The sequence below is a fragment of the Mobula birostris genome, chromosome 2 (genome assembly GCF_030028105.1).
Source record: "Mobula birostris isolate sMobBir1 chromosome 2, sMobBir1.hap1, whole genome shotgun sequence".
NCBI classification, from domain to species: domain Eukaryota; kingdom Metazoa; phylum Chordata; class Chondrichthyes; order Myliobatiformes; family Myliobatidae; genus Mobula; species Mobula birostris.
Genome location: NC_092371.1, coordinates 212,318,321 through 212,329,641, shown reverse-complemented (window position 1 = coordinate 212,329,641; position 11,321 = coordinate 212,318,321).

Sequence of the window (11,321 nt, the reverse complement as noted above, 5' to 3'; positions counted from 1 at the left end):
GGTTAATGTAACAGATCCTCTTCTTTGTCATGTCAGCAATTGCACATCCAGTGGATTTAGTTAAAGGGTGATCAAGAATAAAGTCCTTGATGAATTTTCCCCTTGGTGAATTGAGGCAAAGTGACCAATTCGGGTATGCTACGCAAGTTATGAGACAGTTGCATGGCTAGCTTTCACTCATCTTTAATTGTAAGTATGTAGGTATATTTGCAAGCATAAATATATTGATTAGATCCATTGTAAATTGGTGCATATTGGTAGCATGGAATTATCAACTATTTTGTGGAAATAGTACGTCTGTCTAGATACTCATTCCACCGAGATGCAACACTGAGCGTCATAGGAAGTCATTCCTGCCTGTGGCTATCAAACTTTACAACTCTTCCCTTAGAGGGTCAGACACCCTGAGTCAATAGGCTGGTCCTGGACTTATTTGCATCTGGCATAATTTACATATTATTTAATTATTTATGGTTTTATTTTGCTATATTTATACTCTATTCTTGGTTGGTGCATCTGTAACAAAACCCAATTTCCCTCGGGATCAATAAAGTATGTCTATCTATCTATCTATATTGTTAAACTGAATTGCTGAGCAGGGTTTTAAAGTTTAATTAACTTGCATGAAATAATTTAAAATGTAAAATGCTCGTTATATGACTGTACCTCAGTTAATCAAGTTTCATCCCTTGCATTGTAGCCCCTTTTCCAGTTCAAAAGAAGCCTACCCGAATTACCCATTTGACAATGGAACCAACACCAACTCTATCGAATTGGAAAGATATGTAAGTCAACACTGCCACAGCAGATCCACATCAGACACTGAAAACAGAGAAAAGCTACAAGCAAGGAGGAAACTTTACATTGCTGCTATTATTTGTCTGATATTTATGGTTGGAGAAGTTATAGGTAAGTGTTATGGCATTATTGTAACGTACATATTGTTCTTGTGCTGCATGCTGACACACAATGAGAAGGAGCTTGTTTAACAATGAAGATAATGTCATTATATCTTTAGTGAATCATGGATGAAATGGGCAATACTTTATTGGTATACTGAAATCATTAATAACTGTATTGTTGGGTAGTTCTCTTTCTGATTTTGGGCAACATTTTAATCTTACATTCTCAAATTCAAAATGACATTGAATCATAGATTTATAGAGCACCACAGCAAAGAAACAGGCGTTTCGGTGCATCTAATCTGAACAGTTATGCTGCCTAGTTCCATTGACCGACAGCTGGATCAAAGTCCTCCATATCCCTACCATCCATATACTTATCCAAACTTCTCTTAAATGTTGCAATCAAACCCGCATCCACCACCCTCACCACACTCTGAGTGAAGAAGTTTCCCCTCAGGTTTCACTTAAATATTTCACCTTTATATGTATAACCTCTAGTTGTAACACAACCACAAATAAGAGAAAATCTGCAGATGCTGGAAATCCAAAGCAATACACACAAAACACTGGAAGAACTCAGCAGGTCAGGCAGCATCTATCAGCAATCCTGATGACGGGTCTTGGCCTGAAACGTCAACTGTTTATTCTTTTGATTAGATGCTGAGTTCTGGCCTGCTGAGTTCCTCCAACATTTTGTGCGTGTTTCCCTCTAGCTGTAGGCTCACGCAGCCTCAGAGGAAAAATCCTGCTTAAGGAGAGCCTGAGTGGGCTAGGTCTGTATTTTTTAGTGTCTGGAAGAATGAAAGGTGTACATAATTCTCATTGAGCTTTATGAAACTTATGGAGTTTATAGAGAAGGCGGATGATATCCCTGGCTAAAGAGTTTAGGATTAGGTGTTAAAGTCTCAAAATAATGGGTAGACCATTTAGCACTGAAACAAGGAGAAGTTTCATCGCTCAAGACGTGACCACTATTCAAAACAATTTATCCTGGAAGGCTCTGGAACTCCTGTCATTGATGGCCTTCAAAACAGAGATCAATAAATTACTGGATTTTAAAGGAATCAAAAGGAACTAAATAATGGGTGTGAGGGATCAAAGTTCTGGAAGTGTTGTAAATGGAATAGAAACAAGGCTAAAGAGTAGGGTATAAATAAGGGAAATGATAAGCAGACTGTGACAGGAAGGGACAGAGAGTACAAATCCAAGAAGAAATCAATAGATAAGGCTAGATGTTACAAAAGTATTAGAAGAACAAAACTAAATATCATGTATCGGAATACATAAAACATGCAAAACACAATAGATGAACTGAGAGCACAAACAGGAGTAATTGTGTTTAATTCCAAGATAATGCATCATGATAACAGATTCTCAGTAGTCAATTTATTATGTACACCTGCTTGTAAATGGAAATATCTAATCAGTCGATCAACGCAATGCATAGAAGCATGCAGACATGGCCAAGAGGTTCAGACCTTGTCCAGACCACACAGCAGAATGGGGAAGAAATGTGATCTAAGTAACTTACCGTGAAGCAGTTGTGGAGCCGGGTGGGGTGGTTTGAGTATCACAGAAACTGCCAGTCTTCTGGGATTTTCACACACAGCAGTCTCTAGAATGGTGCAATAAACAAAACAAAATCCAGTGAGCAGCATTCTGTGGGTGAAAACATTTTGTTAATGAGAGGTCAGAGAAGAATGGCGAGACTGTTTCAAGCTGACAGAAAGTTGACCATAACTCAAATAACCATGCATTACAACAGTGTTGTACAAAAGAGCATCTCTGAACACACAACACGTCAAACCTTGAAGGGAATAGGCTCCAGCAGCCAAAGGCCACGAACACGCACTTAATTGCCACTTTATTAGGTACAGGAGGCACTGAGTGCTGAAAGGATCTGAACATTGAATAACACAAGATCTTTAGGAAGGATAGGAAAAGGTGGAAGAAAAACTTTGTTAATTAACACAATAAAGAAGTATGCTCGAAGTTCAGGAAAGCAGGATGTGGAAGTATTTTTGGTGGAGATAAGAAAAAAAACTAAAGACACATGACATTGTAGGAGTGGTGTACAAGCCACCAGTAACCACTATGGTAGGACAATGTATGAAGAGTAAAATAATTGATGACTGGAAATGTGCAATGATCATGGTGGGAGAATTTTATCTACATATAAACCAGAAAACTCAAATGGACATAGGTATCCCAGACGAGGAGCTATGGAACATAGAACATAGAGCTGTACTGCACAGGGACAGGTCCTTTGGCCTGCAACACCTGCACTGTTCATAGAGTGTTAGACCATAAAATTTAAGAGCAGATTTAGACTATACAACCTATCAAGCCTGCTCCACCATTCCATCATAACTGATTTATTATCCTACTTAACCATGTTCTTCCTGCCTTCTTCCCGTAACCTTTGACACTGTGACTAACCAAGAACGTATCAACCTCTGTTTTAAATATACTCAATGACTTGGCCTCCCCAGCCATCCATGGCAATGAATTCCACATGTTCACCACCCTCTCGCTAAAAAAAAATCCTTCTCATCTCTGTTCTAAATGGATGTGGATGTCCCTCTATTCTGAGGTTGTGCCTTCTGGTGCTAGACTCACATACTATAGGAAACATCCTCTCCACATCCACCTACCTATTTAGAAAAATGACTATGACTTTATCCCATCCACTAAAGTGCATGACCATACGCTTGTCTGCACGATATTCCATCTGCCACTTCTTTGTCCATTCTCCCAATTAGTCATAGTCATAGAGTCATTGAGAACTAAAGCACAGAAAAAAGCCCTTTGGCCCATCTAGTTAATTCTGAAAAACATTTAAATTGCCCACTCCCAATGACTTGCACTAGGACCATAGCCCTCCATATCCCTACTATCTATGTACCAATCTAAACTTCTCTTAAATGCTGAGATTGAGCTCACTTGCACCACTTGTGCTGGCAGCTCATTCCACACTCTCATGGCCCTCTGAGTGAAGAAGTTTTTCCTCATGTTTCCCTTAAACTTTTTGCCGTTCACCCTCAACCCATGACCTCTGTTTGTAGTCCCACCTGACCTCAGTGGAAAAAGGTGCTTCATTTACCCTATCTGTACCCCTCATAATTTTGTATACCTCTATCAAATTTCCTGTCAATCTTCTGTGTTTTAAAGAATACAGTCCTAACCTATTCAATCTTTTCTTATAAATCAGGTCCTACAGACCCGGTAACATCCTCGTAAATTTTCTCTGCACCTTGTTTACATTTTTCCTGTAGGCAGGTGATGAAAACTGCACGCAATATTCCAAATTAGGCCTCACCAACATTTTATACAACTTCAATATAACGTCTCATCTTTCACACTTAATACATTGATTTATGAAGGCCAAGGTGCTAAAAACTTTCTTTATGACCCTACCTACATGTGATGTCACTTTCAACTAATTATGTACCTGTATTCCCAGATCCCTTTGTTCTACCACACTCCTCAGAGCTCTAATGTTCACTGTGCAAGACCAACCCTGATTGGTCCTACAGAAATACAAAATCTGGCACTTGTTTGCATTAAATTCCATCTGCCATTTTTCAGCCCATTTTTCCAGCTGATGCAGATCCCACTGCAAGCTATGATAGCTTTCCTCACTGTCCACTACACTGCATATCTTGGTGTCAGCCACAAATTTGCTGATCTAGTTAACCACATTCGCATCCAGATCATTAATATAGATGACAAACAACAAAGGACCCAAACACCAATCCCTGCAGGGCTTCAGTCCGAGAGGCAACCCGCTATGACCACTCTCTGGCTTCACCCACAAAGCCAACGTCTAAACCAATTTACTACCTCATCCTGAATGCCATGCGGGACCTTGTCAAATACCTTTCTAAAATCAAAAACATCTACTGCTTTGCCTTCGTCCACTTTCCTGGTAACTTCCTTGAAACACTCTATAAGGTTGGTTGGACATGACCTACCACGCATGAAACCATGCTGACGATCCTTAATCAGTCCATGTCTATCCAAATACTGATATATCCGGTCCCTTAGAATACCTTCCCATCACTTTCCCACTGCTGACGCCAAACCCATTGGCCTATAATTTCCTGGTTTCTGTTTAGAGCCTTTGTTAAACAGCAGAACAACATTGGCTATCCTCCAATCCTCTGGTACTTCTCCTGTTGCAAAGGATGTTTTAAATATCTCTGCTAGGGCCTCAGCAATTTCTGCACTTGCCTCCTGTGGGGTCCAAGGGAAGACCTTGTCAGGCCCTGGGGAGTTATCCTCCCTGGATTGCCTCAGGGTAGCAAACACCTCCTCCTCTGTAATCTGTATAGGGTCCATGAAGTCGATTGATGCCACTTTGCCTCACTTCTATAAACTCTGTATCCCTCTCTCCAGTAAATACAGATGCAAAGAATTCATTTAAGATTGCCCCCATCTGTTTTGGCTTCACACATTGTTTATTTATTAACATTCTGGTCTTCCAGTGGACCAATTTTGTCCCTTGCAATCCTTTTGCTCTTAACATATCTGTAGAATCTCTTAGGATTCTCCTCCACCTTGTCTGCTAAAGCAACTTCACGACTTCTTTTAGCCCTCCTGTTTTCTTTCTCAAGTGTTTGTTTGCATTTCTTATACTCCATAATCACTTTATTTGTTCGACCTGCCTATACCTGCCAGATATCTCCTTTTTTTCTCTTAACCAGGGCCTCGACATCTCTTGAAAGCCAAGGTTCCCAACACTTGTTATCATTACCTTTTATTCTTACAGGCACATACAAGCTTTGTACTCTCAGTATTTCATTTTCAAAGGTCTCCCACTTAGCAAGTATATTTTACCAGAAAACAGTCTGTCCCAATCCGTACTTATCAGATCATTTCTGATGCCGTCAAAATTGGCCTTTCTCAAATCAGAATCTCAACCCATGGCTTGGACCCTTCTTTTTGCATATTTACTTTAAAACTAATGGCATTGTGATCACTGGATACAAAGTGTTCCTCTACACAAATTTCTGTTACCTGCCCTGTCTCATTTCCTAATAGCAGATCCAGTATCACACACTCTCTCATTGGGACTTCTATATATGGATTAAAGAAGCTTTCCAGAACACATTTGACAAACTATATCCCATCCAGTCCCTTTACAGTATGGGAGTACCAGTCAATATATGGAAAGTTAAATTCACCTGCAATAACAACTTCATGTTTCTTGGAACAGTCTGTGATCTCTTTACAAATTTGTTCCTCTAAATCCCTAGGACTATTGGGTGGTCTGTACTATAGCCCAATTAACGTGGTCATACCCTTAACGCCTCACTAATCGAGTTCTCCAGCCTGTCCTTACTGAGCACTGCCGTGACGTTTTCCTTGACTAGTAACACCACACCTCCTCCTTTAATACCTCCCACTCTGTCACTTCTAAAACAACAGAACCCTGGAACCTCACTCCTTCCAAATGCTCAGCTCTCCACTCCCTCCGCATCAGTCCTAACCTCACCATGAAACCAGTAGATAAGGGAGCTGCTGTAGTAGTCTGGCATACTTACCTCTACCTTACTGATGCCCAGCGCCAACTCTCAGACACCTCCTCTTACTTACCCCTCGAACAGGACCCCACTAAGAAACACCAGGCCATTGTCTCCCCCACTATCACCAACCTTACTGACTCTGGGGATCTCCCATCCACTGCTACCAAGCTCATAGTTCCCACACCCGACATCTCCCATTTCTACCTCCTACTCAAGATCTACAAACCTGCCTGTCCAGGTAGACCCATTTTTTTTTAGCTTGTTTCTGCCTCACTGAACTCATGTCTGCAGACCTCGACTCTGCTTCATCTCCCCAAGTTCAGTCCCTTCCTATCTACATCCATGACAATTCATGTGCACCGGATTTTTTCGGTGTTTTCAGTTTCCCTGGCCCTCATCATCTTATTTTCACTATGGATGTCCAGTCCCTATATACCTCCATCCCCCACCAGGAAGGCCTCAAAGCTCTCCATTTTTTTTCTGGACACCAGGCCTCACCAGTTCCCCTACACCACCACTCTCCTCTGCCTAGCGGAACTTGCCCTCACTTTAAATAATTTCTCATTTGGCTCCTCCCACTTCCTTCAAACAAGAGAGTTAACTTTGGGCACTTCCATGGTCCCAGCTATGCCTGCCTGTTTGTCGGCTACGTGGAACAGTCTATGTTCCAAGCCTACACTGGTGACTGTCCCGCACTTTTCCTGTGCTACAACTGCATTAGTTATGCTTCCTGCACCCATGCTGAACTCATCGACTTCATCCACTTGGCCTTCAGTATCCTTCCTGCCCTCAAATTTACCTGGTCCATTTACGACAACTCCCTCACCTTTCTCAATCTCACTGTCTTTATCTCTGGAGACAACTTAATCACTGATGTCTATAATAAACCCACGGACTCTCACAGCTACACTGGCTGTAGCTCTTCCCACCCTGTTACTTGTAAAAATGCCATCCCCTTCTCTCAGTTCCTCCGTCTCTGCCACATCTGCTCTCAGGAGGAGGCTTTTCATTCTAGAATGAAGATGTCCTCATTTTTCAAAGAATAGGGTTTCCCTTCCTTCACCGTCAATGCTGCCCTCAACCACATCTCTTCCATTTCAATCACATATGCGATAAAACCCCATCCTTCCACCACCCTACCAGGGATAGGTTTCCTCTTGTCCTCAGATACCACCCCACCAGCCTCCGTGTCTAGCATATAATTCTCCAAAACTTTTGCCATCTCCAATGGGACCCCATCACCAAGCACATCTTTCTCTGCCCCCTAATTTCTGCTTTCTGCAGGGATCGCTCCCTAAGCGACTCCCTTGTCATTCATCCCTCCCCACTGATCTCCCTCCTGGCACTTATCCTTGCAAGTGGAACAAGTGCTACACTTGCCCCGACACCTCCTCCCTCACTACCATTCAGGGCCTTAAACAGTCCTTCCAGGTGAGGCAACACTTCACCTGTGAGTCTGTTGGGGTTACATACTGTGTCCAGTGCTCCTGGTGTGGCCTCCTGTACATCGGTAAGACCCAATGTGGATTGGGAGACCGCTTCGCTGAGCACCTACACTCTGTTCGCCAGAAAAAGCATGATCTTCCAGTGGCCACCCATTTTAATTCCACTTCCCATTCCCATTCCGATATGTCTATACATGGCCTCCTTCACTGTCGTGATGAGGCCTCACTTAGGTTGGAGGAACAACAACTTGTATTCCATCTGGGTAGCCTCCAACCTGTTGGCATCAATTTCTCAAATTTCCAGTAATATCCCTCACCATCTCTCTCCTTAACCATTCCCCATCCTTTTCCCTCTCTCACCTTATCTCCTTGCCCACCCATTGCCTCCCTCTGCTGCTCCTCTCCCCTTTTCTTTCTTCCATGGCCTTCTGTCTCTTTCACTAATCAACCGAAATGTCGACTGTACTCTTTTAGATAGCTGCTGCCTGGCCTGCTGAGTTCCTCCAGCATTTTGTGTGTGTTGCTCAAACCCGGGAATACTGAGCTTCCAGTTCTGCGCCTCCTCTTTCTAAGGGCTGCAAAGTCATAATTCCAGGTGTTGATCCATGCCTTGAGTTCATCTGCATTTCCTACGATACTTATTGCATTGAAATATAGGCAACTCAGGATACTAGTTGCACCACGCTCAACCTTTTCATTCCTGACATTTTCTGAGGTCTTACTAACAGCTGCCTCCTCAACCTGTCCTCTAAATGTTCTGGCACTCTTGTTCCCATCCCCCTTTAACTCTAGTTTAAACCCCACCATGCAGCATTAACAAACCTTCCCACTAGGATATTAGTCCCCCTCCAAACCGTCCCTTCTGTACAGGTCCCAGCTTCCCAGGAAGAGAGCCCAATGATCCAAAATTCTTATGCTCTCCCTCCTACACCAAAATCCTTAGCCATGTATTAAATGTTATAATCTTCCTTGTTCTGGCCTCTCTACCACATGTGATCACAACCCTGGAGGCCCTTCCCTTTAACTTAACACCTAACTCCCTGAACTCCCAATGCAGAACCTCTTCAATTGTCCTACCCATGTATTGGTACCAATATGGACCATGCCCTCTCACTCGATCTGAGATGTCCCTGGCCTTGGCACCTGGGAGGCAACATGCCATCCTTCTGCAGACTCCCTGATTCCTCAATACTATCTGTCCTTCCACCTATTTTTGTACTGTTTGCAAACTTCACCACAAAGCCATCAATACTGTAATCCAAATTGTTGACATATAGCGTGAAAAGAAGTGAAACCAATAATGACCCCTGCAGATCACCACTAGTCACCGGCAAACCAACCAAAAAGAAGTATAACATAGCAAAGATGAGCGGGAAGCCAGAGGATTGGGAAACTCTTAAAGAGCAACAGAAGATAACTAAAAAGGCAATACAGGGAGAAAAGATGAGGTACGAAGGTAAGCTAGCCAAGAATATAAAGGAGAATAGTAAAAGCTTCTTTAGGTATGTGAAGAGGAAAAAACTAGTTAAGGCCAAAGTTGGGCCCTTGAAGACAGAAACGGGTGACTTATTATGGGGAACAAAGAAATAGCAAGTAAGTTGAACAGGTACTTTGGATCTGTCTTCACTAGGGAAGACACGAAGAATCTCCCAGATGTAATAGTGGCCGGAGAACCTAGGGTAACGGAGGAACTGAAGGAAATTCACATTAGGCAGAAAATGGTGTTGGATAGACTGATGGGACTGAAGGCTGATAAATCCCCAGGGCCTGATGGTCTGCATCCCAGGGTACTCAAGGAGGTGGCTCTAGAAATCGTGGACGCATTGGTAATCATTTTTCAATGTTCTATAGATTCAGGATCAGCTCCTGTGGATTGCAGGGTAGCTAATGTTATCCCACTTTTTAAGAAAGGACGGAGAGAGAAAACAGGCAATTATAGACCAATTAGCCTGACATCAGTGGTGGGGAAGATGCTGGAGTCAATTATAAAAGATGAAATAGCGGCACATTTGGATAGCAGTAACAGGATCGGTCCGAGTCAGTATGGATTTACGAAGGGGAAATCATGTGTGACTAATCTTCTGGAATTTTTTGAGGATGTAACTATGAAAATGGACAAGGGAGAGCCAGTGGATGTAGTGTACCTGGACTTTCAGAAAGCCTTTGATAAGGTCCCACATAGGAGACTAGTGGGCAAAATTGGAGCACATGGTATTGGGGGTAGGGTACTGACATGGATAGAAAATTGGTTGGCAGACAGGAAACGAAGAGTAGGGATTAATGGGTCCTTTTCAGAATGGCAGGCAGTGACTAGTGGGGTACCGCAGGGTTCAGTGCTGGGACCGCAGCTATTTACAATATACATTAATGATTTAGGTGAAGGGATTAAAAGTAACATTAGCAAATTTGCAGATGACACAAAGCTTGGTGGCAGTGTGAAATGTGAAGAGGATGTTATGAGAATGCAGGGTGACTTGGGCAGGTTGGGTGAGTGGGCAGATGCATGGCAGATGCAGTTTAATGTGGATAAATGTGAGGTTATCCATTTTGGTGGCAAGAACTGGAAGCCAGATTACTATCTGAATGGTGTCAAGTTAGGAAAAGGGGAAGTACAACGAGATCTAGGTGTCCTTGTTCATCAGTCACTGAAAGTAAGCATGCAGGTAGAGCAGGCAGTGAAAAAAGCTAATGGCATGTTGGCCTTCATAACAAGGGGAGTTGAGTATAGGAGCAAAGAGGTCCTTCTGCAGTTGTACAGGGCCCTGGTGAGACCACACCTGGACTATTGTGTGCAGTTTTGGTCTCCAAATTTGAGGAAGGACATTCTTGCTATTGAGGGAGTGCAGCATAGGTTCACGAGGTTAATCCCCGGGATGGCAGGACTGTCATATGTTGAAAGATTGGAGTGACTGGGCTTGTATACACTGGAATTTAGAAGGATGAGAGGGGATCTGATTGAAACATATAAGATTATTAAGGGATTGGACACGTTAGAGGCAGGAAACATGTTCCCGATGTTGGTGGAGTCCAGAACCAGAGGCCACAGCTTAAGAATAAGGGGTAGGCCATTTAGAATGGAGTTGAGGAAAAACTTTTTCACCCAGAGAGTTATGGATCTGTAGAATGCTCTGCCTCAGAAGGCAGTGGAGGCCAATTCTCTGGATGCTTTCAAGAAAGAGTTAGATAGAGCTCTTAAAGATAGTGGAGTCAAGGGATATGGGGAGAAGGCAGGAACGGGGTACTGATTGTGGATGATCAGCCATGATCACAGTGAATGGCGGTGCTAGCTCGAAGGGCCAAATGGCCTACTCCTGCACCTATTGTCTATTGTCAAAATAGATCTCCTTTATTCTATCACTTGGCCCCCTGCCAGTCAGCCTATCTTCTATCCATGCTAGTGTTTTTCCTTTTATACCATGGGCTTTTATCTTGTTAAACAGCCT